We start from the raw sequence: 26,782 nt of genomic DNA on the forward strand, positions 1-26,782 counted from the left end.
ACCTTGGGGGATGTCCCAAAGCAGTTCAACTAAGGGCGGGGACGCTCCTGTGCTGAAAGGAGCACCCGGCGCCCAAAGGAGGCATCCTGAGAGGCGAAGGTGTCAAACGCATAGAACCTCAAGAACGTTTGAATTGAAGACCAAGTGGCCGCCTTACACAGCTGAACAGCAGAGGCGCCACGTCTAGCAGCCCAAGAAGGACCCACAGAACGAGTGGAATGAGCCTTAACAGAGGCTGGCACAGGTAAACCCTCCTGTGCATAAGCTTCACAAATAACGGAACGAAGCCAATGGGCTAACGTTTGTTTGTTGGCAGGCCAACCCCTCTTGTGAAAACCGAAGAGGATAAACAAGGAATCAGACTTCCTAACCGAAGCAGTCCGGTCCACATAGATTCTAAGCACCCGGACCACATCTAAGGAAGTCTCACCAGCTGAAAGATCAGGGGACTGAAAAGCTGGCACAACAAGTTCCTGATTAATGTGGAACTTCGAGACCACTTTGGGCAAAAACTCAGGACGAGTGCAGAGCACCGCTCTTTCCTGGTGAAAAATCAGGAAAGGAGGGCAACAGGAAAGCACCCCCAATTCAGACACCCTCCTGGCCGAAGCAATTGCCAGGAGAAAAACAGTCTTAAACGTCAGCCACTTGAGTTCCACCGACTCAAGAGGCTCAAACGGAGGACCCTGAAGGACCCGTAGAAACACCGCCAAGTCCCAAGGAGCCACAGGAGGCACGAAGGGAGGCTGGATCCTGAGAACACCCTGGAAAAAGGTGTGAACATCCGGCAGTATAGCAATCCGCCGTTGAAACCACACGGACAAGGCGGACACATGAACCTTCAGAGATGCAAGGCGTAAGCCGAGGTCCAATCCTGATTGAAGAAATTCCAAGATCCTAGAAACTCGGAACACCTGAGGATCATAATGTCTGGACTCACACCACTGAAAGTAAGTGTGCCACACCCTGTGATAAATCCGTGCTGAAGCAGGCTTGCGTGCCCTGAGCATGGTACCAATAACCGAACTGGAGAAGCCCCGAGACCTCAAGACGGCTGTCTCAAGAGCCACGCCGTCAAAGACAGCCAACCCAGACCCGGGTAAAGGCAGGGCCCTTGAGACAACAGGTCCAGACGCTGAGGAAGAAGGTACGGAGCGTCGATGGAGAGGCTCCTGAGATCGGAGTACCAAGGACGTCTGGGCCACGCCGGAGCCACTAGCACGAGCGTGCCGCCATCCTGCTTGAATTTCCGCAGAACCCGAGGAAGCAGGGATATCGGAGGAAACAGATACGCCAGGAGAAACGCCCATTTTACCTGCATCTCTTGTCCTTGACCCGTAAACGGGCAACTTGTGATTGTGACTGGAGGTCATCAAGTCCAGCTCCGGCAGTCCCCACCTGTCCACGAGTAGCTGAAACACCTCTGGGTGAAGCGACCATTCCCCGGGATGCACGCCGAGATCGCTGGAATGTGACACTCTGTCCAAGTCAGGATGCGAGACATCTCCGACATCGCTGCCCGACTGCGAGTTCCTCCTTGGTGTTTGATATAAGCCACCGTGGTGGCGCTGTCGGACTGCACCTGTACCGCCCTTCCGTGAAGAGCGGGACCGGACAACTGCAGGGCCCTGTATACTGCCCGCAGTTCCAGGATGTTGATAGGGAGAAGTGCTTCTTCCGCAGACCAACGACCCTGAAGTGACAATGAGCCGGTCACTGCCCCCCAACCCCGGAGACTGGCATCCGTCGTGAGCAGGACCCAGTCCGGGATCCAAAAGGGGCGCCCCTCGACCAGATGAGCTGTCTGAAGCCACCAAGCCAAAGATTGCCGAACCTCCGGGGACAACACCAGCACCTGAGAGCGGATCCGGTGAGGTAACCCGTTCCATTCCGATAGTATCAGCCACTGCAGGGGCCGGGAATGGAACTGGCCAAATTCCACATGTCGAATGACGACACCATGGACCCCAGAACTCATAGCCGAATGGACCGACAGGCGGCAACTGCTCAGGCAACTGTGTATCCACAGCTGTAGGGAGACGACCTTCTCCGGAGTCAGGAAGATCCTTTGCTGACGCGAATCCAGCAGGGCTCCCAAATGAACCATCCGCTGTGATGGAATCAGGGAGGACTTTTTCCAATTTATCAACCACCCTTGTGCTTGCAGGCAAGCGATCGTCAGGTGGAGATGTTGAAGCAGTAGCTCCGGGGAGCTCACCAGCAACAGGAGGTCGTCCAGATACGGCAGCAGCCGTACATTCTGGTTCCGAAGATGTGCGGCCATGACCGACATAATCTTCGTGAACACCCTCGGTGCCATGGAGAGACCAAAGGGTAGCGCCAGGAACTGATAGTGGTGTTGAAGGATAGCGAACCTCAGATACCGCTGGTGCAAAGGTGCTATCGGAACATGGAGGTAGGCGTCCTGGATATCCAGGGACACCATGTAATCCCCCGGTTCCATCGCCAGAATGATGGAACGTAACATTTCCATCCTGAACTTGGGGACTCTGAGGAATTTGTTCAGAGACTTCAAGTTGAGGATAGGGCGATGAGAACAATTGGGTTTCTGCACCAGAAACAGACACGAATAATACCCCGTCCCTCGTTGTGATTGAGGAACGGGAACAATGACCCCTGCTTTCAGCAAGGACTCTATAGCCTCCTGAATCTGTAACGCCTTGGTCTTGTCCTGAGAAGGACTGGTGGGGTGGTTTGTGCCGAAAAGACAGGGCGTACCCCTGGGAGACCACTTCTCGAACCCAGGCATCCGTGGTGGTATTGTGCCAGCACTGGGCAAATTGAAGTCGGCCTCCCACTCTGAGGTCTCCCAGAGGGAGGCCCGTCCCATCAGGCCGCAGGTTTATCTTCCTGCTTGGAAGAAGGGCGCCGAGCACTCCAGGCTTGCTTCTTGGGTTTAGAGGCAGTCTTACTCGCCGACTGTCTCGGGAAGGACTGACCTTTTGCCTTACCCTGAACCCGAAAGGAACGAAAAGCCAAACTCCGAACCTTAGCAGGCAGTGCCGCCGAAGGGAGGAAAGCAGACTTGGATTTAGCCAGGGTATCCACTATTTTGTCCAAGTCCGGACCAAATAGTAATTCCCCATTGAAAGGTAAGGCCTCCAGGCCTTTCTTTGAATCAGAGTCCGCTCTCCAGGACCGCAACCATAAGGATCGGCGGGCAGACACCGCTGCAGCCGATACCCACGAAGTCAGCAGACTAGCATCTAAAGAGGCTTCCCCAATGTAAGAAGCAGCGTCCCTCATCTGTCCCAACAACGCCCTCTGGACATCCGGAGCGTCGTCCGGGAAGGTATCTTCCAATGCATTGGCCCACCCCTCAATGGCCTTGGCCACCCAGGAGATGGCCATGGACGGTCGGGCCACCGCCCCGGAGAGGGAGTAAATAGACTTTAAGCAAGTCTCAACTTTCCTGTCCGTGGGATCCTTCAGCGAGGATATAGACGGTAATGGTAAGGTAGCGCCCTGAGTTAAAAGGGTGACATGGGAATCCACCGCCGGTGGAGTTTCCCATTTTTTACAATGTGCCTCAGGGAAGGGATAATTAGAAGCCAACCGCTTCTGAGGAAGGAATCTCTTACTGGGCGCCTGCCAAGCTACCGCCATATGATCCGTCAACTGATCCGACAGGGGAAACACCGCAGAAGCCACCTTAGTTTTTTTTTAAACTAGGATACTTCGACCGGTGCCTCATCCTCTATAAGAATAGCTCGCACCGCACCGCCCTAACCAGTGCTCGCACATTAATGGACGACTTGGTATCCATTTCCTGGACCGAGGTGTCCGAGTCAGTGTCATCAGGGACCTCCCCATCATCTGAGGATCCCTCTGAGTCCGATACCTGAGCCACCCGCGCCATGAGTGGGCGTTATGCAACCCTAGAAGGCATGTCAGTCTGCAACATTGACTGAAAAGCCGAGGATGCGGCGCCAAATTTTGCACGGAGTTGGAGAGCCCATCCACCCAGGGTGGAGGAGTCGCCATAGGGGCCTGAAAAGGAACCACAGGCTGCTGCTGCACAGGGGGAAGCCTGTATATACATAATCAACCCCGTATATGGACCCACAGACTGAGACCCAGGAGGACTCCGCAATAACTGTGGGACACCCGGGGAATGGGGGATGGTCGGCTGGGGTAACGCCCTAGTAGGGAGAGCAGTCGGGACCGACAGACGGTCCGCAATAGACACCAGCACTTGAGAAAACATCGCCCACGGTGGTTCCTGCGTCAGAGAAGGTCTTGATGGGCCAGGAGCCACCTGGCACCGACTACACAGGCCATCCTGTGACAAATCCTCCCTATCCACTCCTGCAGAACAGCGTCCGCAGGATGCCAACACTGGAGCCACTGAGCGCTCAACCTCCTCGTCTGACATGACAGAATATATTATATACAAAATATATATCTGGCAACAGGGCAGAAGTAAACGCACTCACCGGTGTGCTGAACAACAGCCCACAATATGGCACTGTGTAGCACACAACTGTATGTGACGAACCTCACAAATACGTGATTTATATAGGTGAGGTCTGTAGAAACGCCCCTCTCCCACACACCTGTAGGGCTTGTAGGAGAAGTAAAGGGATAGGTATAAGCTGACAGTAAGCGGAAAATAAGCACAGACAGGCAGCACTAGCAAAAGTCACATACCATGCAGAGAAGATATACTCACTGCACCTTTCCACTACAATCAACCTGCCCAGATTCAGTGTCTGGGAGGGCTATAGTGGTGTGTACGCTGTCCTTAAATCGGGGGAGGTACACAGAGAAAATGGCCACCAGAGATCTCAGAGGAGGAGTGGCCGAGTAACTGCAGCTCAGCGACGCCAGACTACGTGCTGAAAGGCGCGCTGAGCTGAGGGGAGGAGCCGCAAGACAGGGAAGGCTTCCTCCCCTGGCTAGCCTATTAACCCCAGGGCTCGCCGGCTTCCCACTTGCCAATATATCCCTGGTGGTCTAGTGGTCCCACTGGGTATTCCTCCTCAGAGGGGGAGCCCGCCGCCACCGCTAGCAGCCCCCGGTCTGTCCCCTAGGCCCGGGGGCAAAGGACTGCATTTGCAGGCAATACCCGCGAGCCGCCGCTAATCGGCGACTCCGGCAGCAGTCTAGGGAGGTACCGAGTCCGGCTAGTACGGACTCTGGCCTCCCGCCGCAATCCCCAGTGCAGTACTGGCGTCGCGGCGCCAGCGGTGAAGGAGAGCGGCAGCGTGGGCGCCTGCATAGACAGCCCGTCGCTGCCACACTAGAGAGCCTCTGTTTAAAAAATCTAACAGGCTTTTTTTTTTTTTTTGAAAATAAAAAGCTTTTGGGGGCTGCACAGGTGACCCGAATCTGGCCGGGCACCAACTCAAACTGAGGTGCCTGTGGCTCGGGGGCGGGGTATAGAGGAGGACGGACCCAAGTGCATCCTGGGAGCAGTGAAAGCTTTAACTGCATGGAGCCCATGGATCCAGATACAGCTATACCCCAAGATCAACCCTGTGGACCCCCTATGGACCCTGAAGTAGAAATTCTAGGTTACATGTAAGCCAGATCGAGCCCTGCAGGGCAGCCATGGATGGAGGGTCCAGTTTTTTCCAAGACGATGCAATCGCGCAATTAGCGGCATTGAGAATGTGCCTAACAAGGGATTGGGTGAGTCTGTCACCGCTACCGACAGGTCGCGGGAGGAGGAAAAAAGAGAAGCACAGGGGAATGGAGACATTTGTGACCTGTAGAATCAACCGATGCACTCTCTCCCAATAGCCTTTAATTTTAGGGCATTGCCACCAAATGTGAGCCAGGGTCCCCTCTCCTCCACAGCCCCTCCAGCACCTGAGGACTGAGGGAAAATAGCCCGAATTCGTGTAGGGACCAGATACCACCTGTACATTCTCTTGTATGTGTTTTCCTTACTTCTGACACATATGGAACACTTCGCCGTCAGCTCGCGGATCTTGAACCATTCTTTAGGATCCAAGGACACTCCCATGTCTCTCTCCCAGGCCGTTTCGTGTGGCTCCTTTAGGGGTCGATTATGACCTAAGAGTAGGTTATAGAAAGTGGAGATAAGCCCTTTAGAGCTGGAGCGGAGTAAACAGAGGGACTCTAAAAGAGAATAAGATGGGTGCAACCCTGAACCGATTACTGTGGTAAAAAGATGACGCAGTTGAAGATATTGGTAGAAGTATCTTGTCGGAATTTCCAATCTGTCTTGTAGACTGGAGAACTCGGGAAACGGGCAAACAGTAGCAATATCTCTCAAAAATTTTACATTATTGGCTGTCCAAGGAGTGAAAGATTTAGGATCAAGTCCAGGCCCAAAGTCCTTATTATTCCATAAAGGAGTCATAGCAGGACGATTCTGAATCAAGGCAAATGTTCTATCACAGTAGTCCCAAATAAACAAAGAGAAGCAGAGTTGAAGGAATAGAAAGGGAGGGCGGCCTAAGCTTGTGATCCATCCAGAAGAGAGAGTAAGGGGAATGGAAAGTAGCTGAGCTTCTAGGTCTACCCAACCCCTAGTGCGAGACGCAGCATGTGCCAGGACGGCCTGAGTTGCAAGGATATTCTTATGTCCATCCCAAGCAGGTTTACATTGCTCTACTGTCTTAGGGCCTGATTCAGAGCCGGACGCTATTTGCGCTCGCTCGTCCAGAAAAAGGGGCTGGCTATTTAAATTAATCGTTCGCTCTTTGCGGTATGTTCACGCCTCTATGTCTGAACGAGCGAACAAAACATGCGAACGTAATTTTGAAAAAAACGCCCCCTGGCCGCTCGCATCATACGTCATCTCCGCTATTAGATTAATCGAGTACATCGGACGGCATATGAACTGCTCGCTATTCTTGTGGTTGGTTTTTCCTACCGCAATCATGCGAGCAGTTCTAACTATAAAACAACCAAGTGACGTGGTAGATGATGCTGCTTTGTTAATTATGCACACCCATTAAACGCCCGTTTTGACCGTTTGGCACGCCTGCGTTCGGATCTCCACTCCCCGTTTTCAAGCACCTTCCCCTGTTACCACCCACAAACGCCTCATTCTGTCACTCAAATTAGCAGGCACTCGCTATTTAGCGAGCACACGATATTCGGCTGCACTGACTGGTTCGCGCATGCGTATTAAAATCCGTACGCATGCGCAGTTGTGCGAACATTGGTCGGAACGAACGAGCGGCTCCGAATCAGGCCCTTAGTCTCTACCACCTCTGATGGAGGCTATTCCACTTATCCACTACCCTTTCTGTGCAGTAATTCTTCCACAAATATCCTTTGAATCTACCTCCCCCCATTATCAGTGCATGTCCTCGTGTTCTAGGACTTCTCTTCTTTTGAAGAATGTCTCCTTCCTTTACCTTTTATAACCCCTGATCTATTTGAAAGTCTCCATTATGTCCCCCTGTAACATTACACTAGAATGTTCCCACCTTCAAACGTCACTGTTGGTATGGTGTGTTTGGGGTGATGTGCCGTGCCATTTCTCCTCCAAACATGGTGTGTATTATGGCATCTAAAGAGTTACATTGTGGTCTCATCTGACCAGACTTTATTGATGTGTTCAATACTTATTTTACCCGCTATACGTATATGTATATAATATATATATATATATATATATATAAAAAAAATAAATATAATGTAGCCGTCGCTGCTGGCATCTGCACTTGCTGACGCCGGCTCCTCCTCCGGGTCTAGTCGCTGACTAGGTCAGGCACTTTAGACATTGTCTAGTGCAGGGGTTCCCAACCACGGTCCTCAAGGCACACCAACAGTCCAGGATTTAAGGATAGCCATACTTAAGTCACCTGTGCTCAATTAGAATCTGTTATTTTGATGTAACCATCTGTGCTTTAGCATGGATAACACTAAAACCAGAACTGTTAGTGTTCCTTGAGGACAGAGATTGGGAATCACTGGTCTAGTGTGTATCCTGTTTAAGATTGGTGGTGGGATTATCTGTTAGGGGGCACCAGTCAACTTTTGCCTATGGCACCAAATTGGCTAGGGCTGGCTCTGCTGCCACCAGTCTGTATAGCGCTGTTGGGCTTGTGGGCCGCTCACATGACACGGCCCCTGTGCAAAGCAATACCACTATAGCACATCAAATGAAAAAAGTGTTGGAAGAAGCAATTTCATTGTTTGCGAAGCCACGGGCAACAGCTTATTTTACATAAAGTGATGCAGAAACAGCAGTATGTACGTTTGCAAACCCTCCTCCCCTTCCACGGTGTCCTGTTCACTGCTATTAACTCTGACATATACTCAGGGGAGGAACTAGCGGTGGTGCAGCCGGTGCATTGCACCGGGGCCCGCTGTGGTGCAGGGGCCCATAGTCACTGCTGCACCCCCACTAGTGTGAGAGCGGGCCTGGAGAAGTGGAGAGCGGTGGTCAGCGGCAGGAGCGGGGATCAGGTAAGTTGCGTGTGTGTGTAAGGGGGCACAGAGACTGGAACAGCATAGTGGGCACTGTATGGGGAGGAACTACTACTGGGGGCACTGCTTAGGGGGGATTACTACTGGGGGCACTGCATAGGGAGGACTACTACTGGGGGCACTGCATAGGGAGGACCACTTCTGGGGGCACTGTATAAGGGGTATTGCAGTGCAGTATATTATTGTTAGCGCCGACATTCAGTAACTTTAATGGTTGTGTGAGAATGATCTGAAACAATAAAAATGGTGGAAGACGCGGTCAGCAGATTACCGCTGTAATCATTCATGTTATCTGGTCACAAACGGACATTTCAATACTTGTGTAAGCAATAGCGGTAGTCTGTGTGACCTATTGTATGTGCCCAGATGTAAAGTATCTGATGAAATGATGTCTCTGAGCAGTCGGTCTGTCTGTTAGCCCAGCACCTTTTATGTCAGGTTTTAACAGAGGGTGAATGAAATAATTTGTACGGACAAGATACTTCAAAAGTCATCCTGCACCTTAAACTGGGCACAGACTGTGCCGACTGATCTGGTAACAGGCACATTCACTGACACAGCGGCCAAACAGGTTAAGTTATACACTTACCAATTGTTCACTGGACAGCTCATCCTGACGCCGCCCAATTGTGACATCACTCCACGCAGAAAGTGTACGGCAGTCAGCGGACCACCCCTAAACACATACAGATGCGCAAATATATCTGCCGAAATATTGGCCATCTGCTGCGCTGTACAGTAGATGTACTATGTCTGAACTACATCGTATACAGATATCGGGGATACAGATCCACCGAAGCTCTCGTGGGGCGTTTGATTGAACAGCTATGTCGTCTAGTATGTAGCCAGCTTTAGATCCCAAGATTGTGCGTTTGGGTTTATGACCACTGCAGCCGAAGTGTCGCAGAATGTAAATCACCAAAATCCAGATCTCCTGTCGGGAGAGTTGCTGCAATAAGGACAGAGACCTGTAATATGGTGTTCATTTCCTGGGGAGAAGCCGTGGGGCTGAAATGCACCAATCTAACTTTCTGGTGATCTCTTGCACAACAGAGATATAGGCCTTGTTCAATTCAGCGCGATGCTGAATAGCCCCAGGAGGGAGCTCCCCGAGCTATTCAATTCACCACACTGTTAGGGCGACTAAAAGGATTTCTTCCAGCATCCTCCTGAGGGTGCAAGAAGAAAATCAGACTAAAGTACCGGCCTCGCGGCTGCTTTCCAGCAGAGTGTGGCGATGACGACCTCGCGGCCAGCACTTTGGCGCGAGAACTGCTATTCTCCAACTTAACCAATTTCTGACCAAACAGCGCAGTGAATTGAATAGCTTCGAGAGCTCCCTCCTCCCAGGGTTATTCAGCATCACGCTGAATTTAATCACCCCCTTCGATATTTATTCCCTTTAATTTCATGAAAATTAAATTGCAGTATAATCGGTGTCAATTTATTTCAAGTATGTTTGTACCTGTAAGCCTGTGAAATCATTCAAATAAAATGGGACATTCAATTTTAGCGTGTTTTCTCTGTGCTCTTTGACAAACCTATAATCCTGTGAGCACCTTGCTACATGTCTATGTGCAATGAAGTGTGAAATATTAACTGCGTGCAGGTAGGATTTGAACTACCAGGTGGAGGAAGAAACCTGAAATTAATCCCTTCATGGTGGAAGCAAAACAATTATTCAGCTTAAGTGGTGACTTAACCATTAAGTAATTGACAGCTGTTTCAGTACTGACTTATTTGGGCATAGGCTTGATGGTGACAACTGCCATCAGCCCACTGGTGCGGGCAACTAATGAAATGTTTGTACCCAGCTATGGGAAGGGGCTGCACACAGGAGAGTCTGACCTTTCTGCAAGAAGGGATTTAATCTGGCACTAGAATGAGACCCCACAGCCCACAGGAGGGACCAGGAGACACTTGGCAGCGCATTATAGATGGGGGGACAAGAACAGGTCCATGCAAAGAAATGAAACAACCAGACTAGAGATTGGATGTAAATATATTTTATTAACCAACCTTACAAGATATGTTCCACATCAGCATCAGTCACGTCCTTCAAACCAGTAAAACAAATCTAGAATCATTACATGCGCTGCACTTCTACATTAAGCAATGGGTACAGGGTTACAGCAGATGCACACACATATGGCACTTACAGACAGTAATATGTAAGCAGTGTGTAAGTATCCGGTCACTGAGCAATACACGCTAGTCATGGGTTAGTGCTCAGGCAGCAAAAAATTTCCCTTAGGAAGCAGATTTTGCCTGCACAGATCGCTTACACCTGATGTAAGCAAGGCTAGGACACAAGCCCTGAAACGGGGATGCTGTAATATACATCCCAACCGTGAAGATTCCAGCAGTCAGAATATCGGTGCCAATAGCATATGCTACTACAAATAAAATACCGATGGCACTTCTCTCCACGGACGCAGAAAAAGCTTTCGACCGGGTAGACTGGTGTTTTATGTTGGCAGTTCTGAGGCGATTGGGCTTGGGTGAAGTCTTTCTCCAAAAGATTATATCGCTATACAGGGTGCCCTCGGCGCAGGTCAGGGTTAATGGGGTTTTGTCGGACACCATACATATTACCAATGGCACGAGACAGGGTTGCCCACTTTCGCCCTTACTTTTTGTAATTTGTATGGAAGCACTGGCGAGGGCGATCAGGAGTAATCCTAATATTACTGGCCTTCGGTTTGGTACGCAGGAACATCGTCTTGCTCTATTTGCGGACGACCTGTTGGCAGTAATAACGAATCCTGTGACCTCGCTCCCTAACCTGATGGAGGAGTTTGATGGATTTGGCAGGATATCAAATTTCAAAATAAATTATACTAAGTCCACTGCTTTGAATATTACCGCTTCAATGGAGACTGTTTCTGCTCTTCAGACCTCGTTCCCATTTACTTGGCATCCCACTCAGTTGAAATATTTGGGGATAGTAATACCTTGCAAATTGTCTAATTTATATGATTTAAATTATGTCCCACTTCTCAATAAGATTCGATCCGATTTTTCTAGATGGCTTCCAAAGAAACTGTCGTGGCTGGGTAGAATGAATGTGGTAAAAATGAATGTACTCCCTAGATTGTTGTATTTATTTCAAACGATACCTACAGCTTTACCACCCCGCTTTCTTTCATTAGTCCACAATGTTTTGAGAGATTTTGTATGGAATGGTAGGAGACCGAGATTTAAACACCAGGTTTTATTTAGACGAAAATTGCAAGGAGGTAGACAACTCCCGATGGTTACAGCATACTACCAGTCCGCGGTCCTTAATAGGATTGTGGATTGGTTTCGTAACTCGCAAGAGAAACAATGGGTTGCTATTGAATCTGCCTCAACGAATTTACATTTGTCAGTTATTCCGTGGTGTAATAAGGTTACCAGTTCAGATCACCCTACAGTGGGACCGACTCTTAAGTTGTGGTGGAAACTGCGAGAGAGGACTGGTGTCTCTTCTTTAATTTCCCCCCTTACCCCCTTTATATATAACCCTTGGTTTACTCACGGGACCTCAGGTCATGTAGCAGCCAAATGGAGTGACTTGGGTGTCACTAGGGTGGGGGGATTGGTCTCTGAGGGGGCAATTAAATCTTATACCACCCTAGCTAGCGATTTGCGGTTAAATAAACAAGATTATTGGTTTTACCTGCAAATACGTTTTTTTGTCCTCTTTAGGAGCGTGTGTGCTCAAATGGGGAGAGCACTGACTCCCTTTGAGTCATTATGTACGGTTGACACCGCCCCTAAGCATGTTATTTCTGTTATTTATCAAATTCTCCTATCCACTTCTCTCCCGGCTAATTCGACATACCAGGATGCTTGGGATAAAGACATGGCCTCTAAGAGCATACAATTAAATTGGGATAAAGTTTTCCAATGCATTAATGCCTGTTCTACTAGTTTAGAAACTATGGAAACACAATTTAAAGGTATTGACGAGGTGGTACCGCTGTCCAGATATTTTACATAAGTATTCCCCAGGAGTATCTGCTCTTTGTTGGAGATGTAAGAAGGATAAAGGATCGTTATTTCACATCTGGTGGGAATGTCACTTAATTACCCCATTTTGGGCGGCAGTTGTAGCTTTGGCATCAGACATACTTGGTTGTCGTGTTCCCATTGGCCCAGATTTCTGGTTGCTATCCCACTCGGACATTCCTATTTCTCAATATAAAAAATCTCTTGAGACACATGAATAATGCAGCGAGAGCTGTGCTTCCGGTCAGGTGGCGTTCCCAATGCCCTCCCACCATATGGGATTGGTGTAAAAAATTAGATTTTTATATGTACATGGATGACATTTTACTCTACCCCAGAAAAACAGTCTGATTTTACTATCCGGTGGTTTAATTGGTTAGAATTTAAACTTTCTCAGTCATATAAGGAACTTATTCCTCAGACTCCAAGCTAAAGTTTATTATTTTTAGCTGCCTGCGAGACTAACCGATAGGAGGATTTGAGTGGATGCTGTGTCACTACGCAGTTGTTTTAATAACAGGAAGTAATTTGTATGCTTCTCATACTTGTCCCGTTTGCACATCTTCTCATCTTAACTCTTTCTTCCCTTTCTTTTCCCTTCCCCCTCTGTTTTTGTCTTTATATTGATTCCTGTTTTGACTATTTTGTTTTTTGTATATTATTGTTACAATTTAAAATGTAAATGTAAGAGCAAGTATTGCTTTATGTATGTATATCTGTTGGAAATGCAAATATTTATTTTTTTTTGTTTACATTGAAAATTTAAATAAAGAATTTATAAAAAAAAAAAAAAAAAATAGAATATCGGTGCCAAAATCCTGACACTTGTCATAATCTCGGGGCCGGCATCCACTGGTAAGTAGCAGGGGAGGGGTTAGGTTTAGACACAAGGGCAGGGGTGTGGGGGACAGTAGGTTAGGTTCAGGCACCGGGGAGGGGGGGGGGGGAGGGAGAGGGGGAGTGTTAGGATACCTACAGATAAGTGTCGGTCTCCTAACCATGCCGGCTTTGGGATTCTGACAGTCGGGATCCCGTACGCATCCCCCTCAAACATAGTTAGCGCCAGCATTGTCATCTTCAGATTGGTAAAGGTCATCACAGAGTCTGTAGAAGAACTGGACAAGGTTATCATCAGCAGAAGACAATGTACTAAACATATCACTGTAGAAAAATTCTAAGGCCCCACTACAACACAGTAAAGGCCAATAACAGAGACAGAATGCAACACAAAACCAGTTACCTCAACTTCTTGGTATCCAGCATGGCCAGTCTCAGTATCTGCATTCACCTGGATCCTTAGCAGTCTGACCTCTGCAAGTTGATTTATAAAACAAATCATATAACAGGCTTAAAAGACTGTACCAAAACTCAACTGACACCATTAGGTAATAAACAGGACTATACAACTCCATGCTAGCAATGCTGGGACCTAACTACTAGTTGGATGGGATTGGAGCATAAGGTAGGATTAGATTACGTTTACGCTCACTAGTACTTGCCTATCTAAGATCATTACCGGACGCTCCATACGGGGTAACAATTGAGCAGTGTACAAGTCTTCCTCAGGTGTACAAGTGTCATCTCTGGCCACTCAGTAGCAGAACTGGACATAGGTCTCATCACAGGAAGAACATGTGCACCACAAGGTACTAATAAGACAGCACCAGCCAGGTGAGCCCTAACCCAGTCAGCACAAGACAAACTCAGGAGGCACAGCACCTGGTGCGCTAACTGAATATCAAGTTTTAAAAACCTATAACATTTCTCTGATTAAAGTCTTCATGGAGTAATTTATATACAAGACCACACCAGATACCCAACTGCAGCTTCTAAAGGTCACCAGATCTTGCCCCCTACACAGCAGCAACTCCATAATCAGACAACCACCCCTTTCCCTTGGTGTTCTTACTCACCTGGCCAAGCTGCATATGGTACAGGTCACCCCTCAGGGGTTTCAGAATAACCACATGGATCTGGAGTCTTCATTGTCAGCACTGGAAGGGAAAGTTGCATTATAAATAGGAATGTCAGTTTGTAAAGACCACAATGCTTTACACTTAAATTGGTCTCATTAAATAAGGTTCCACCACATTAGAGCCCAAGGCCGTCAAGTATTAATTGCAACTATAACTGCCCACTAAGTCATTACTACTTGTCTGTGTCCCCGATTAGTGATGGACTCTCCATACAGGACAGCTGAGCAGTGTACAAGTCTTCCTCAGGTGTACAAGTGTCATCTCTGGCCACTCAGTAGCAGAACTGGACATAAGTCTCATCACAGGAAGAACATGTGCACCACAAAGTAACAATAGGGTTGACCATGGACACATCCATCGATGGTCGACTTTGAATCACTGTGTAGGATCCATTAAATGGTTTGTTAGTGCACGTATGCTTTTGGCACCTGCACAAACCACAGCTGTGATTCATCAATAGCCAACCATAGGCACCAATCAGCTCTGCTCCATGGGGGGCAGAGCCGGGAGCCACAAGACATTGTATTTTATCACCAATATGTAATGTCAGAAAGCAACACTCAGCTACTAGACTTCTTACTGCAGTTTTCTATATACATGGTCATCAAACTCCAACCCAGGCTTCTACAACTGCAGCTCTCTATATACAGGTCTCCACCAAGACCTATCCCCCTGATCCTATTCCTGCAGTTCCCTATAAGCAGGTCAGAATGGGGTTCAAATCCTGACTGGGGCAGATAAGTATCCAAACCCCCCTGCCGCACCAACCCTCCCTTAGAGGTACTTGACCCAACCTCCCCCATAACTACATCCCATGCAGGTCACCAGGCTCCATCCCCCAGGGAAACCACTCACCAGGCTTAACTGGACAAGCTGCAGGACTCCTCCCCGGACACATGGCTGCAGCAGATACCTGGAAGACAGGAAAGGACTCAGTACAAGGCCGGGGTGTGAAGCCCGCTGGTGGAGGAAGGAGCTGCGGTGCTCAGTTCTCCAAGGTTGTTTCCACACGGTGACTGCGGATCACAGCAAATCATCACTCGCACCTGGGGCTGTAGGGAAGCCGGGGCCACAGGTACTACTTACCTGAGCATAGCCAGATGGCCCACGTGTCCCCTCTATGAACACAGCGCCAACTCCGCACCAAATAGCTGATCCACACAACCCGGCAGCACAAAGGGCTTAGAATGACACCTCACATAGGCGGCAGATCTCGTGAGGAACGGAATGAATAGGATGGCAGCCGCCATTCTCCCGCAGACTAAATATAGAAAAAACACAACGTAATAAGACTACACCTAAATGTCAGTATTCATATGGCAGGCGCCATTTCCCAGAAACTAAAACCCACATAAGACTCTCCAACTACATGGCGGTATTAATATGAGAGCGGGTAGTCACATTTATTATTGTCCACCAATACCTCATTCATAACATCTCCCAATACCTCAGGAGTGTTACATTCATTACGATCCCTCAATACTTGAGGGATGTCACATTTATTACATTGGGGGTGTGGACAGGGCAGCGCCGGAGATTTTACAAAAATTGGGAATCTGTGTTGCTCAGATGGCCGACGTTCACGCAAGTGATCCGATGGCTGTATCCTCAGATGCAGCAGTGGACCATAGAAGCCGGCAGGAAGAGCTACAAGACTCCTTCTGTAGCATTTGCATATTTTCACATTGCTGTTACATCTAAAGACGCAGGTGCGATGCCAATAGCGTCCAACTGTGACTCACCCCCTATAACTGCGCTTTATCATTACACATAGGAACTATACTGGTGCTGTTGGAATGATGGGATGAATAAAATGGTGGAAGACGTGGTCAGCATATTACCGCAATCAGCCCTCTAGTGTGGGCACTTTATGAGACGTGGCTTGTACCCAGCTATCGGAAGGGGCAGCTCACAGAAGAGAGTCTGACCTTTCTGCAAGAAGGGATTTAATCTGGCACTGGAATGAGACCCCGCAGCCCACAGGAGGGGGGCCAGGAGACACTTGGCAGTGCATTATAGACGGGTGGATAACAGGTCCATGCAAAGTAGAGCCACAACCAGACTAGTGATAGGTTGGTTAATAAAATATATTTACATCCAAACAAGGTATGTTCCACATCAGCCTCAGGACACCAGGATCAGTCACATCCTTCAACCCTGTGAAACAAAAGATGGAATCATTTTATGCCCTGCAGTTATACATCAGGCAACAGCTACAGGGTTACAGCAGAAGCACACCTATGGCAGCTACACTCTGCCATATGTAAGCAACCAGTTATTTATATGGCACCACACGTGTTCCGCAGCCCCTTACCAAGTACATAAATAAGTGAACAAGAAACCAGTGACTTACAGTACAATACAGGACAAGGACATGGTTTGTACACATTACTGCATAAGCGATCATAACATTCAAAATAAGCAGATGGGTAAAAGCAACAAAGTGCTAGGTGCCCTTGTGGGGAGTGAGGTGACGAACGTATAAGGAGGAAGAAGCACGAGGGAAGAGGGCCTTGCTCTTGAGAGCTTACATTCTAAAGTGGAGGGGCCGACAAACAGACGTGACAAATGGGGTAGACAGGGAGGAAGAGAGCTGGAAGGTATTGATGAATTAGTGAGTCTTGAGAGCCTGTTTGAAGATTTGTAAAGCGGAAAGGAGTAGCATGGGCAAAGTCTTGGGAGGCAGGAGTGGGAGGAAGTAATCAGTTGGCAGGAAAGGCGGGTGGCATTTGGCAAAGTGGGTGGTTGAGAGTGTGAAGGGAGATGGAAATCAGATTTAAATGGGAGAGGAATGGGTGAGTGCTTTGAAACCTAGTGCAAGAACCTTGAATTGTGTTTTGAAGGGGAAGAGCAGCCAGTGTAGGGCTTGTAGGATAGGGGAGGCATATGTAGAATGTTTGGAGAGGAAGATTAGCACAGCAGCAGCATTGAGGACAGATTGGAGTGGAGAGAGGTGGGAGTCAGAGACATTACATAGGAGGTTACAATAGTCCAATCGGGAGATGACCAGTGAGTGGATGAGGGTTTTAGTAGCATTCTGGGCGAGAAGGTCTGATCCTGGAAATATTTTTGAGATGGAGCTACTGAGCAACACACGCTAGGAACAGCGCCATGGGTTAGTGATCAGGCAGCAGGAAAAGGCACTTAGGAAGCAGGGTTTGCCTGCACAGATAGCTTACACCTGATGTTCCAGGGCTGGGACACAGGCAATCAAACCTACAGTTAGTGTCAGCATTGTCATCTTCAGATTGGTAATTGTCATCACAGACTGTCAGTAGCAGAACTGGACAAGGTTATCATCAGCAGAAGACAATGTACTAAACCTACCACTACAGGAATTTCTAAAGCCCAGCTACAACACATTAAAGGCCAAAAGGAAGAGACAGAATGCAACAGAAAATCAGTTACCTCAAGTTCTTGGTACCCAGCAGTATCTGCATTCACCTGGATCCTTAGCCGTCTGACCTCTGGAAGAGATCTTCGCGCTATAAAACAAACCATACGACAGGCTTAAAAGACAACACCGGAATACAAGCAAATCACTTGTTACAAAACCGCACTAGGTAATAAATAGGTCTATATAACTCCATGCTAGACCTGCTGGGACCCAACTACTTATCACTACGCAACACCCAGACACTTCTCCTGCAGCTAGGTACCAGGCACTGGTGGTTCAGCAAACAAAATTGTATGGGATTGGTGCATCAGGTAGGATAAGATTAAATCTATGCCATCACTAGTACTTGTCTATATCAGATCATTAATGGACGCTCCATATGGGGTAACAAATGAGCAGTGGACAAGTCTTCCTCAGGTGTACAAGTGTCATCTCTGGCCACTCAGTAGCAGAACTGGACATAGGTCTCATCACAGGAAGAACATGTGCACCACAAGGCAAAGAATAAGATTTGCAGGACAGCACAAGCCAGGTGAGCCCTAAACCAGTCTGCACAGGCAGGACAACCCTATAAGACAGCACCTAGTGTCCAAAAACCGATAACATTTCTCGGATTAAAGTCTTAATGGAGTAATTTATATACAAGCCCATACCAGATGCCCAACTGCAGTTTAAGGTCACCAGATACCATCCCCTACACAGCAGCAACTCTAAAATCAGATACCACCGCCCCTTCCTTGGTGTTACTACTCACCTGGCCGCGCTGCACGTGATCCAGGTCACCCCCCCCCCAGGTATTTCAGAAAAACCACATGGATCTTGAGTCTTCATTGCCAGCAATCACTGGTAAAGAAAGTTGCATTATAAAATGGATGTCAGTTTGTAAAGACCACAAGGGAATGCACTTAATTATGCTCATTAATGTTCCACCACCGTAGAGAGCCCTAGGCCATCAGTTATGAAGTGTGACTACAGAACTAGAACTGCCCACTAAGATTCATCACTACTTGTCTGTGACCCAGATTAGTGATGGACTCTACATACAGGACAGCAGAGTAGTGTACAAGTCTTCCTCAGGTGTACAAGTGTCATCTCTGGCCACTCAGTAGCAGAACTGGACATAGGTCTCATCACCGGAAGAACATGTGCACCACAAGGCATCACTAGGGTTGACAATCAACATCTCCATCAATGGTTTGGAGCCATTGGGGAGGAACCATTTGATGACTGGTTAGTGCACATGCACAGTCTGCACCTGCACAAACCACAGCTGTGAGTTACTATCAATGGTCAATGCTAGGCACCAATCAGCTCTGCACTATGGGGGACAGAACCAAGAACCACAGGTCACCATTGCATTTTACCACCAATATTTAATGCCAGAAAGCACCACCACTCCCAGCTTTTATTTCAGCCTCCTTACTGCAGTTTCCTAAATACATGGTTACCAGGCTCCACCCCCAGCTCCTATTCCTGTAGCTGCCCATATACAGGTCACTACCAGCACCCATCCCCAACTCATTACTGCAGTTCCCTATATACAGGTCACCACCAGGCACCAACCCCAGCTACAATTACTGCAGCTCCCTATATACAGGTCACCACCAGGCCCTAACGTGCTTTTATTACTGCCGTTCCCTTTATACAACCACCACAAGGCACAGGTCCTATTGCTGCAATTCCCTATAAATAAGTCACAAGCAGGCACCATCCCCAGGAAGCCACTCACCAGGTTGAGCTGGACATGCTGCAGATCTCTTCCCCGGACACATGGCTGCGGCAGATACCTAGAAGACAGGAAAGGACTCAGTACAAGGCCGGGGTGTGAAGGCAGCCGGTGGAGGGAGGAGCTGCGGTGCTCAGTTCTCCAAGGTTGTTTCCACACGGTGACTGCGGATCACAGAAAATAATCACTCGCACCTGGGGCTGTAGGTAAGCCGGGGCCACGGCAGACATCACTCACCTGAGCTCAGCCGGGCCGGTCCACTCTTCCCTCCCGATACAGGGCCAACGCCGCACCCAACAGCTGATCCACACATCTTAGGGGCACAAAGAGACCAGGATGACACCTTATAGAGGCGGCAGTTCTCATCAAGTCAGGTGTCCTGATTGAATAGGATGGCAGCCGCCATTTTCCCGGAGACTAAAATGAGAAAAACCCCGGTAATAAGACTCTGACTAAATGGCAGTATTCATATGAGAGAGTGAGGCATCATATACATTATTATCCAACACTTAAGAGGTGTCAAACTCATACCATCCCCCCCAATACATCAGGAGTATTACATTCATTACGGTCTCTCAATACCCGTGGTGTGTAACATTACATTGGGGGTGTGGACAGTGCGACGACGGAGCGTTTTACAAAAACTGGTAACAAGAGGGTTACCCAGATGGCCGATGTTCACACAAGTGTTCCCGATGGCTTAGCCCTCAGACACAGCAGCGGACCATAGAAGCTATCAGTAAGCGGCTATTTATACATGAGGCCTCGTGCTGCACTTACATGGTTTCACATTGCAGTTATATACAAAGACACAGCGGTGATGCCAATAGTGTACAACTGGGGCTCGCCCCCTATAACTGCGCTCTATCATTACATAAAGTAACTTTACTGGTGGTGTCTGAATGATCTGATATAATAAAATGGTAGAGGACCAGATTACCATCATCAGATCACTGGTGTGGGCACCTACTGAAATGTGGTTTGTACCCAGCTATCGGAAGGGGCAGCTCACAGAAGAGTCTGACCTTTCTGCAAGAAGGGACTTAATCTGGCACTGGAATGAGACCCTGCAGCCCACAGTAGGGGCCAGGAGACACTTGGCAGTGCATTATAGATGGGTGGACAAGAACAGGTCCATACAAAGAAAAGAAACAACTAGACTAGAGCTTGGATGTAAATATTTTTTATTAACCAACCTTACAATCTATGTCCCACATCAGCCTCAGGACATCAGGATCAGTCACATCATTCAAGCCTAAAACAAATATGGAATCATTATATGCACTGCAGTTATATATCAAGCTACAGGGTTACACAGCAAATGCACACATATGGATCTTACAGAGGGTAATATGCAAGCAGTGTGTAAGCACCTAGTTACTGAGCAATACACGCTAGGAACACCGCCATGGGTTAGTGATCAGGCAGCAGGAAAAGGCACTTCGGAAGCAGGGTTTGCCTGCACAGATAGCTTACACCTGATATTCCAGGGCTGGGACACAGGCAATCAAACCTACAGTTAGTGTCAGCATTGTCATCTTCAGATTGGTAAATGTCATCACAGACAGTCAGTAGCAGAACTGGACAAGGTTATCATCAGCAGAAGACAATGTACTAAACCTACCACTACGGGAAATTCTAAGGCCCAGCTACAACAAAGTAAAAGCCAATTACATAGAGACAGAATGCAACAGAAAATCAGTTACCTCAACTTCTTGGTACCCAGCATGGCCAGTCTCAGTATCTGCATTCACCTGGATCCTTAGCCATCTGACCTCTGGAAGAGATAGTTGCGTAATAAAACCAAATCATTTGACAGACTTAAAAGACTGCACCAGAATTCAAGCAAATCACTTGTTACAAGACAGCACTAAGCAATTAGGACTATATAAAACTTTATGCTAGACCTGCTGGGACCTAACTACTTATCACTACAAAGCACCCAGACACCTCTCCTGCAGCTGAGTACCAGGCACTGGAGGATCAGCATACAGAAAGTTGGATAGGATGGGAGCATCAGGTAGGATTAGATTAAATCTATGCTATCACTAGTACTTGTCCATTTCAGATCATTAATGGACGCTCCATAAGGGGTAACAATTGAGCAGTGTACAAGTCTTCCTCAGGTGTACAAGTGTCATCTCTGGCCACTCAGTAGCAGAACTGGACATAGGTCTCATCACAGGAAGAACATGTGCACCACAAGGAACCAAGATTTGCAGGACAGCACCAGCCAGGTGAGCCCTAACCCAGTCTGCACAGGTAGGACAAACCCAGGAGGCACAGCACCTGGTTGCTCTAACTGAATGGCAAGTTCCAAAAACTGACAGCATTTGTCTGCTTAAAGTTTTAATGGAGTAATTTCTATACAAGACCACACCAGATCCCCAACTGCAGCTTCTAAAGGTCACCAGATACCATCCCCTAAACAGCACCAACTCCATAATCAAACAACCCCCTTTCCCTTGGTGTTCTTACTCACCTGGCTAAGCTGCACATGGTCCAGGTCACCCCTCAGGGGTTTCAGTAAAACCACATGGATCTGGAGTCTTCATTGTCGGCACTGGAAGAGAAAGTTGCATTATAAAAAGGTATGTCATCAGTTTGTAAAGACCACAATGCTATACACTTAATTGCTCTCAATAAATAAGGTTCCACCACATTAGAGAGCCCAAGGCCATCAGGTATTAAATGCAACTATACAACTAGAACTGTCCACTCAAGGTGCCCATCCACTAGGCGATTAAATTGAGCGATTGAACAACGACGTAGTTATCGTTCATTAATCATTTGAAGATTGTTCACTAAAATGTCTAAATCGACCAGCGATGCGCGTGCCCGCTGGTTGTTTTAGACCATCTATCATCGTGCAAACATGCTGGTCAACCTGACAGCATGTTAGCAGATGATTGAGGTTCCTACACTGAACGACTGCTCGTTCAGTGTAGGCACATCACATAACAGACAAACGACTACACAATTATAATGTCTATGATCGTGCAGTCTTTTGCCTGTCTTCTAGTGGATGGTCAGCACAAGTCATCACTACTTGTCTGTGCCCCCGATTAGTGATGAACTCTCGATACAGGGCAGCTGAGCAGTGTACAATTCTTCCTCAGGTGTACAAGTGTCATCTCTGGTCACTCAGTAGCAGAACTGGACATTGATCTCATCACAGGAAGAACATGTGCACCACAAGGAACCAATAAGATTTGCAGGACAGCACCAGCCAGGTGAGCCCTAACCCAGTCTGCACAGGCAGGACAAGCCCAGGAGGCACAGCAACTGGTGGTTAACTGAACGGCAAGTTCCAAAAACTGACAGCATTTCTCTGATTAAAGTCTAAATGGAGTAATTTATATACAAGACAGCATCAGATCCCCAACTGCAGCTTCTCAAGGTCACCAAATACCATCCCCTAAACAGCAACTCCATAATCAGACAACAAGCCCCTTTCCTTGGTATTACTCACCTGGCCGCGCTGCACCTGGTCCAGGTAACCTCTCAGGGGTTTCAGAATAACCACATGGACCAGAGTCTTCATTGCTGGCAATCACTGGAAGAAAGAGTTGAATTATAAAATGGACATCATTTATACCCAGTGATCCCTGTGCCCCATAGCGGAGGAAGAAGAAACAGTTAATTGTGCTCATTAATGTTCCACCACAGTAGAGAGCCCTAGGCCATCAGTTAAGAGACTATAGAACTAGAACTGCCCACTAAGGGTCATCACTACTTGTCTGTGTCCCAGATTAGTGATGGACTCTACATATAGGTCAGCTGAGCAGTGTACAAGTCTTCCTCAGGTGTACAAGTGTCATCTCTGGCCACTCAGTAGCAGAACTGGACATAGGTCTCATCACAGGAAGAACATGTGCACCACAAGGCAACACTAGGGTTGACCATCAACACCTCTATCAAGGGTTTTGAACAATTGGGTAGGAACCATTTGATGATTGGTTAGTGCACATGCGCAGTCTGCACAAACCACAGCTGTGATTCACCATCAATGGTCAATACTAGGCACCAATCAGCTCTGCACCATGGGGGACAGACCCAGGAGCCACAGGACATTGCATTTTACCACCAATATTTAATACCAGAAACATCCACCACTACCAGCTCTAATTACAGCCTCCTTACTGCAGCTTCCTAAATACAGGTCACCATGGAGGATAGCTCCTAATACTGCAATTCCCTATAAATAGGTCACCAACAGGATCCATCCCCAGGAAACCACTCACCAGGTAGAGCTGGACAGGCTGCAGATCTCTTCCCCGGACACATGGCAGCGGCAGATACCTGGAAGACAGGAAAGGACTCAGTACAAGACCGGGGTGTGAAGGCAGCTGGTGGAGGGAGGAGTTGCGGTGCTCAGTTCTCCAAGGTTTTCTCCACACGGTGACTGCGGATCACAGAAAATCATCACTTGCACCTGGGGCTGTAGGGAAGCCGAGGCCACGCCAGACACTACTCACCTGAGCTCAGCCGGGCCGGACCACGCTTCCCTCCCTGACAGCGCCAACTCCACAGCAAACAGCTGAGCCACACTTCCCGGCGGCACAAAGATAGAGAATAGGGTGACACCTTACATAGGTGGCAGGTCTCGTGAGGCAAGAGGGTCCGGAATGCATAGAATGGCAGCCGCCATTTTCTCCAGACACTAAAATTAGAAAAACCCACATAAGACTCTCCAACTAAATAGCAGTATTCATATGAGAGCGCATGGAGTCACATTCATTATTGTCTAATACCTAAGAGGTGTCATTCATAGCATCTCCCAATACCTCAGGAGTGTTACATTCATTACGGTCCCTCAATACCTGAGGGGTGTCACATTTATTACATTGGGGTTGTGGACGGGGCAGCGACAAAGTTTTCGGAAACTGGGAAACAGATGGTTACTCAGATGGCCGACGTTCACGCAAGTGATCAGATGGCTGTATCCTCAGATGCAGCAGCGGACTATAGAAGCCGGCAGGAAGCGCCTATTTACAACAGACCCCTCCTGTTGCATTTGCATATTTTCACAATGTAGTTAAATTCAAAGACGCAGGAGCAAAGCCAATAGCGCACAACTGTGACTCACCCCCTATAACTGCGCTTTATCATTACACATAGTAACTATACTGGTGCTGTTGGAATGAATAAAATGGTGGAAGACGTGGTCAGCATATTACCGCAATCAGCCCTCTAGTGTGGGCACTTAATGAGATGTGGGTTGTACCCAGCTATCGGAAGGGGCAGCTCACAGAAGAGAGACTGACCTTTCTGCAAGAAGGGATTAATCTGGCACTGGAATGAGACCCCGCAGCCCACAGGAGGGGCCAGGAGACACTTGGCAGTGCATTACAGATGGGTGGACAAGAACAGGTCCATATAAAGAAGACAACCAGACTAGGGATTGGGATGTAAATATATTTTATTAACCAACCTTACAATATGTTCCACATCAGCCTCAGGACATCAGGATCAGTCACATCCTTCAAGCCTAAAACAAATATGGAATCATTATATGCACTGCAGTTATATATCAAGCTACAGGTTTACAGCAGATGCACACCAATGGCACCTACACACTGCCATATGCAAGCAGTGTGTAAGCACCTAGTTACTGAGCAATACACGCTAGGAACAGTGTTATGGGTTAGTGCTCAGGCAGCAGGAAAAGGCACTTAGGAAGCAGTGTTTGCCTGCACAGATAGCTTACACCGGATGTTCCAGGGCTGGGGACACAGGCAATCAAACCTACAGTTAGTGTCAGCATTGTCATCTTCAGATTGGTAAATGTCATCACAGACAGTCAGTAGCAGAACTGGACATGGTTATCATCAGCAGAAGACAATGTACTAAACCTACCACTACGGGAAATTCTAAGGCCCAGCTAAAACACATTAAAGGCCAAAAGGAAGAGACAGAATGCAACAGAAAATCAGTTACCTCAACTTCTTGGTACCCAGCATGGCCAGTCTCAGTATCTGCATTCACCTGGATCCTTAGCTGTCTGACCTCTGCAAGAGTTGCGTTATAAAACCAAATCATATGAAAGACTTAAAAGACTGCACGGGAATACAAGAAAACAATCAACACCACTAGGTAATAAATAGGACTATATAACTCCATGCAAGCAATGCTGGGACCCAACTACACAACACCCAGACACCTCTCCTGCAGCTGAGTACCAGGCACTGGAGGATCAGCATACAGAAAGTTGTATAGCATGGGGGCATCAGGTAGGATTAGATGAAGTCTATGCTATCACTACTTGTTTAGCACAGATTAATGGATGCTCCAGACAGGGGTAACAATTGAACAGTGTACAAGTCTTCCTCAGGTGTACAAGTGTCATCTCTGGCCACTCAGTAGCAGAACTGGACATAGGTCTCATCACAGGAAGAACATGTGCACAAGGCACCAATAGGGTTTGCAAAACAGCACCAGTAGTGTGAGGCCTAACCCAGTCTGCACATGAAGGACAAACCCAGGAGGCACAGCACCTGGTGCTCTACCTAAATGGCAAGTTCCAAAAACAGATAGCATTTCTGTGTTTAAAGTTAATAGAGCAATTTATATACAAGACCACACCAGATCCCAAACCGCAGCTCCTCAAGGTCACCAGATACCATCCCCTACGCAGCAGCAACTCCATAATTGTTAACCCCCCTCCTTAGTGTTATTACTCACCTGGCCAATCTGCACACGGTCCAGGTCACCTCACAGGTGTGTCAGAATAGCAGTACGGATCTGGAGTCTTCACTGCCGGCAATCACTGGAAGAGGAAGTTGAATTATAAAAGGGGACGTCATCAGTTTGTAAAGACTACAATGGAATACACTGATTTGCCCTCATTAAAGTAGTGTAAAAATAGTGTTCCTCTACATTAGAGAGCCCAAGGCCACCAGATATTAAATGTAGCTTCACAACTAGAAGTGTCCACTAAGTCATCATTACTTGTCTGTGTCCCCAATTAGTGATGGACTCCATAAAAAAGGCAGCTGAGCAGTAGGCACGTCTTCTTCAGGTGTCATCTCTGGTCACTCAGTAGCAGAACTGGAAAGTTATTACAGGAAGAACATGTGCTCCACAAGGCAATAGGGTTTGACCATTGACACCTCCATCAATGGTTTGTTAGTGCACATGCACTTTCAGCACCTGCACAAACCACAGCTATGATTCATCAATGGGCAACCCCAGGCACCAATCAGCTCTGCGCAATGGGGGACAGACCAGGGAGCCACAGGACATTGCATTTTA

At 47.9% G+C, this 26,782-nt stretch overlaps 1 long non-coding RNA gene and 15 other non-coding genes across 16 annotated transcripts; all 16 read right to left on the reverse strand.

The window, feature by feature from the left end:
- Positions 1-10,238: 10,238 nt before the first annotated feature.
- On the reverse strand, positions 10,239-10,368 carry LOC148454639 (small nucleolar RNA SNORA35). The gene has a single exon (XR_015874762.1). It is a non-coding gene; the product is annotated as a small nucleolar RNA SNORA35 (small nucleolar RNA).
- A 58-nt stretch (positions 10,369-10,426) lies between these two features.
- On the reverse strand, positions 10,427-26,664 carry LOC148454640 (uncharacterized). Its single transcript, XR_015874572.1, has 19 exons — positions 26,213-26,664; positions 25,469-25,539; positions 24,963-25,019; positions 24,007-24,191; positions 23,773-23,830; positions 23,001-23,084; positions 22,011-22,091; positions 21,235-21,305; positions 20,725-20,783; positions 19,766-19,945; positions 19,532-19,589; positions 18,557-18,645; positions 17,814-17,890; positions 16,501-16,562; positions 15,492-15,666; positions 15,261-15,318; positions 14,343-14,423; positions 13,670-13,740; positions 10,427-13,533 (listed from the first exon to the last, which is right to left on the reverse strand). It is a non-coding gene; the product is annotated as an uncharacterized LOC148454640 (long non-coding RNA).
- LOC148454641 (small nucleolar RNA SNORD38) lies at positions 13,987-14,058 on the reverse strand. The gene has a single exon (XR_015874745.1). It is a non-coding gene; the product is annotated as a small nucleolar RNA SNORD38 (small nucleolar RNA).
- Positions 14,643-14,714, reverse strand: LOC148454642 (small nucleolar RNA SNORD38). Its single transcript, XR_015874750.1, has one exon. It is a non-coding gene; the product is annotated as a small nucleolar RNA SNORD38 (small nucleolar RNA).
- LOC148454643 (small nucleolar RNA SNORA35) lies at positions 16,286-16,419 on the reverse strand. Its single transcript, XR_015874760.1, has one exon. It is a non-coding gene; the product is annotated as a small nucleolar RNA SNORA35 (small nucleolar RNA).
- Positions 17,644-17,714, reverse strand: LOC148454644 (small nucleolar RNA SNORD38). The gene has a single exon (XR_015874753.1). It is a non-coding gene; the product is annotated as a small nucleolar RNA SNORD38 (small nucleolar RNA).
- Positions 18,211-18,282, reverse strand: LOC148454645 (small nucleolar RNA SNORD38). Its single transcript, XR_015874746.1, has one exon. It is a non-coding gene; the product is annotated as a small nucleolar RNA SNORD38 (small nucleolar RNA).
- On the reverse strand, positions 18,871-18,942 carry LOC148454646 (small nucleolar RNA SNORD38). Its single transcript, XR_015874744.1, has one exon. It is a non-coding gene; the product is annotated as a small nucleolar RNA SNORD38 (small nucleolar RNA).
- LOC148454647 (small nucleolar RNA SNORA35) lies at positions 20,508-20,637 on the reverse strand. The gene has a single exon (XR_015874759.1). It is a non-coding gene; the product is annotated as a small nucleolar RNA SNORA35 (small nucleolar RNA).
- Positions 21,064-21,134, reverse strand: LOC148454648 (small nucleolar RNA SNORD38). The gene has a single exon (XR_015874754.1). It is a non-coding gene; the product is annotated as a small nucleolar RNA SNORD38 (small nucleolar RNA).
- On the reverse strand, positions 21,646-21,717 carry LOC148454649 (small nucleolar RNA SNORD38). Its single transcript, XR_015874747.1, has one exon. It is a non-coding gene; the product is annotated as a small nucleolar RNA SNORD38 (small nucleolar RNA).
- LOC148454650 (small nucleolar RNA SNORD38) lies at positions 22,639-22,710 on the reverse strand. Its single transcript, XR_015874751.1, has one exon. It is a non-coding gene; the product is annotated as a small nucleolar RNA SNORD38 (small nucleolar RNA).
- Positions 23,326-23,397, reverse strand: LOC148454651 (small nucleolar RNA SNORD38). Its single transcript, XR_015874748.1, has one exon. It is a non-coding gene; the product is annotated as a small nucleolar RNA SNORD38 (small nucleolar RNA).
- LOC148454652 (small nucleolar RNA SNORA35) lies at positions 24,748-24,878 on the reverse strand. Its single transcript, XR_015874761.1, has one exon. It is a non-coding gene; the product is annotated as a small nucleolar RNA SNORA35 (small nucleolar RNA).
- On the reverse strand, positions 25,299-25,369 carry LOC148454653 (small nucleolar RNA SNORD38). Its single transcript, XR_015874755.1, has one exon. It is a non-coding gene; the product is annotated as a small nucleolar RNA SNORD38 (small nucleolar RNA).
- LOC148454654 (small nucleolar RNA SNORD38) lies at positions 25,854-25,925 on the reverse strand. The gene has a single exon (XR_015874749.1). It is a non-coding gene; the product is annotated as a small nucleolar RNA SNORD38 (small nucleolar RNA).
- Positions 26,665-26,782: the final 118 nt, after the last annotated feature.

The sequence above is a fragment of the Taudactylus pleione genome, unplaced genomic scaffold (assembly GCF_031769625.1).
Source record: "Taudactylus pleione unplaced genomic scaffold, aTauple2 ptg000969l, whole genome shotgun sequence".
In the NCBI taxonomy this organism is placed as follows: domain Eukaryota; kingdom Metazoa; phylum Chordata; class Amphibia; order Anura; family Myobatrachidae; genus Taudactylus; species Taudactylus pleione.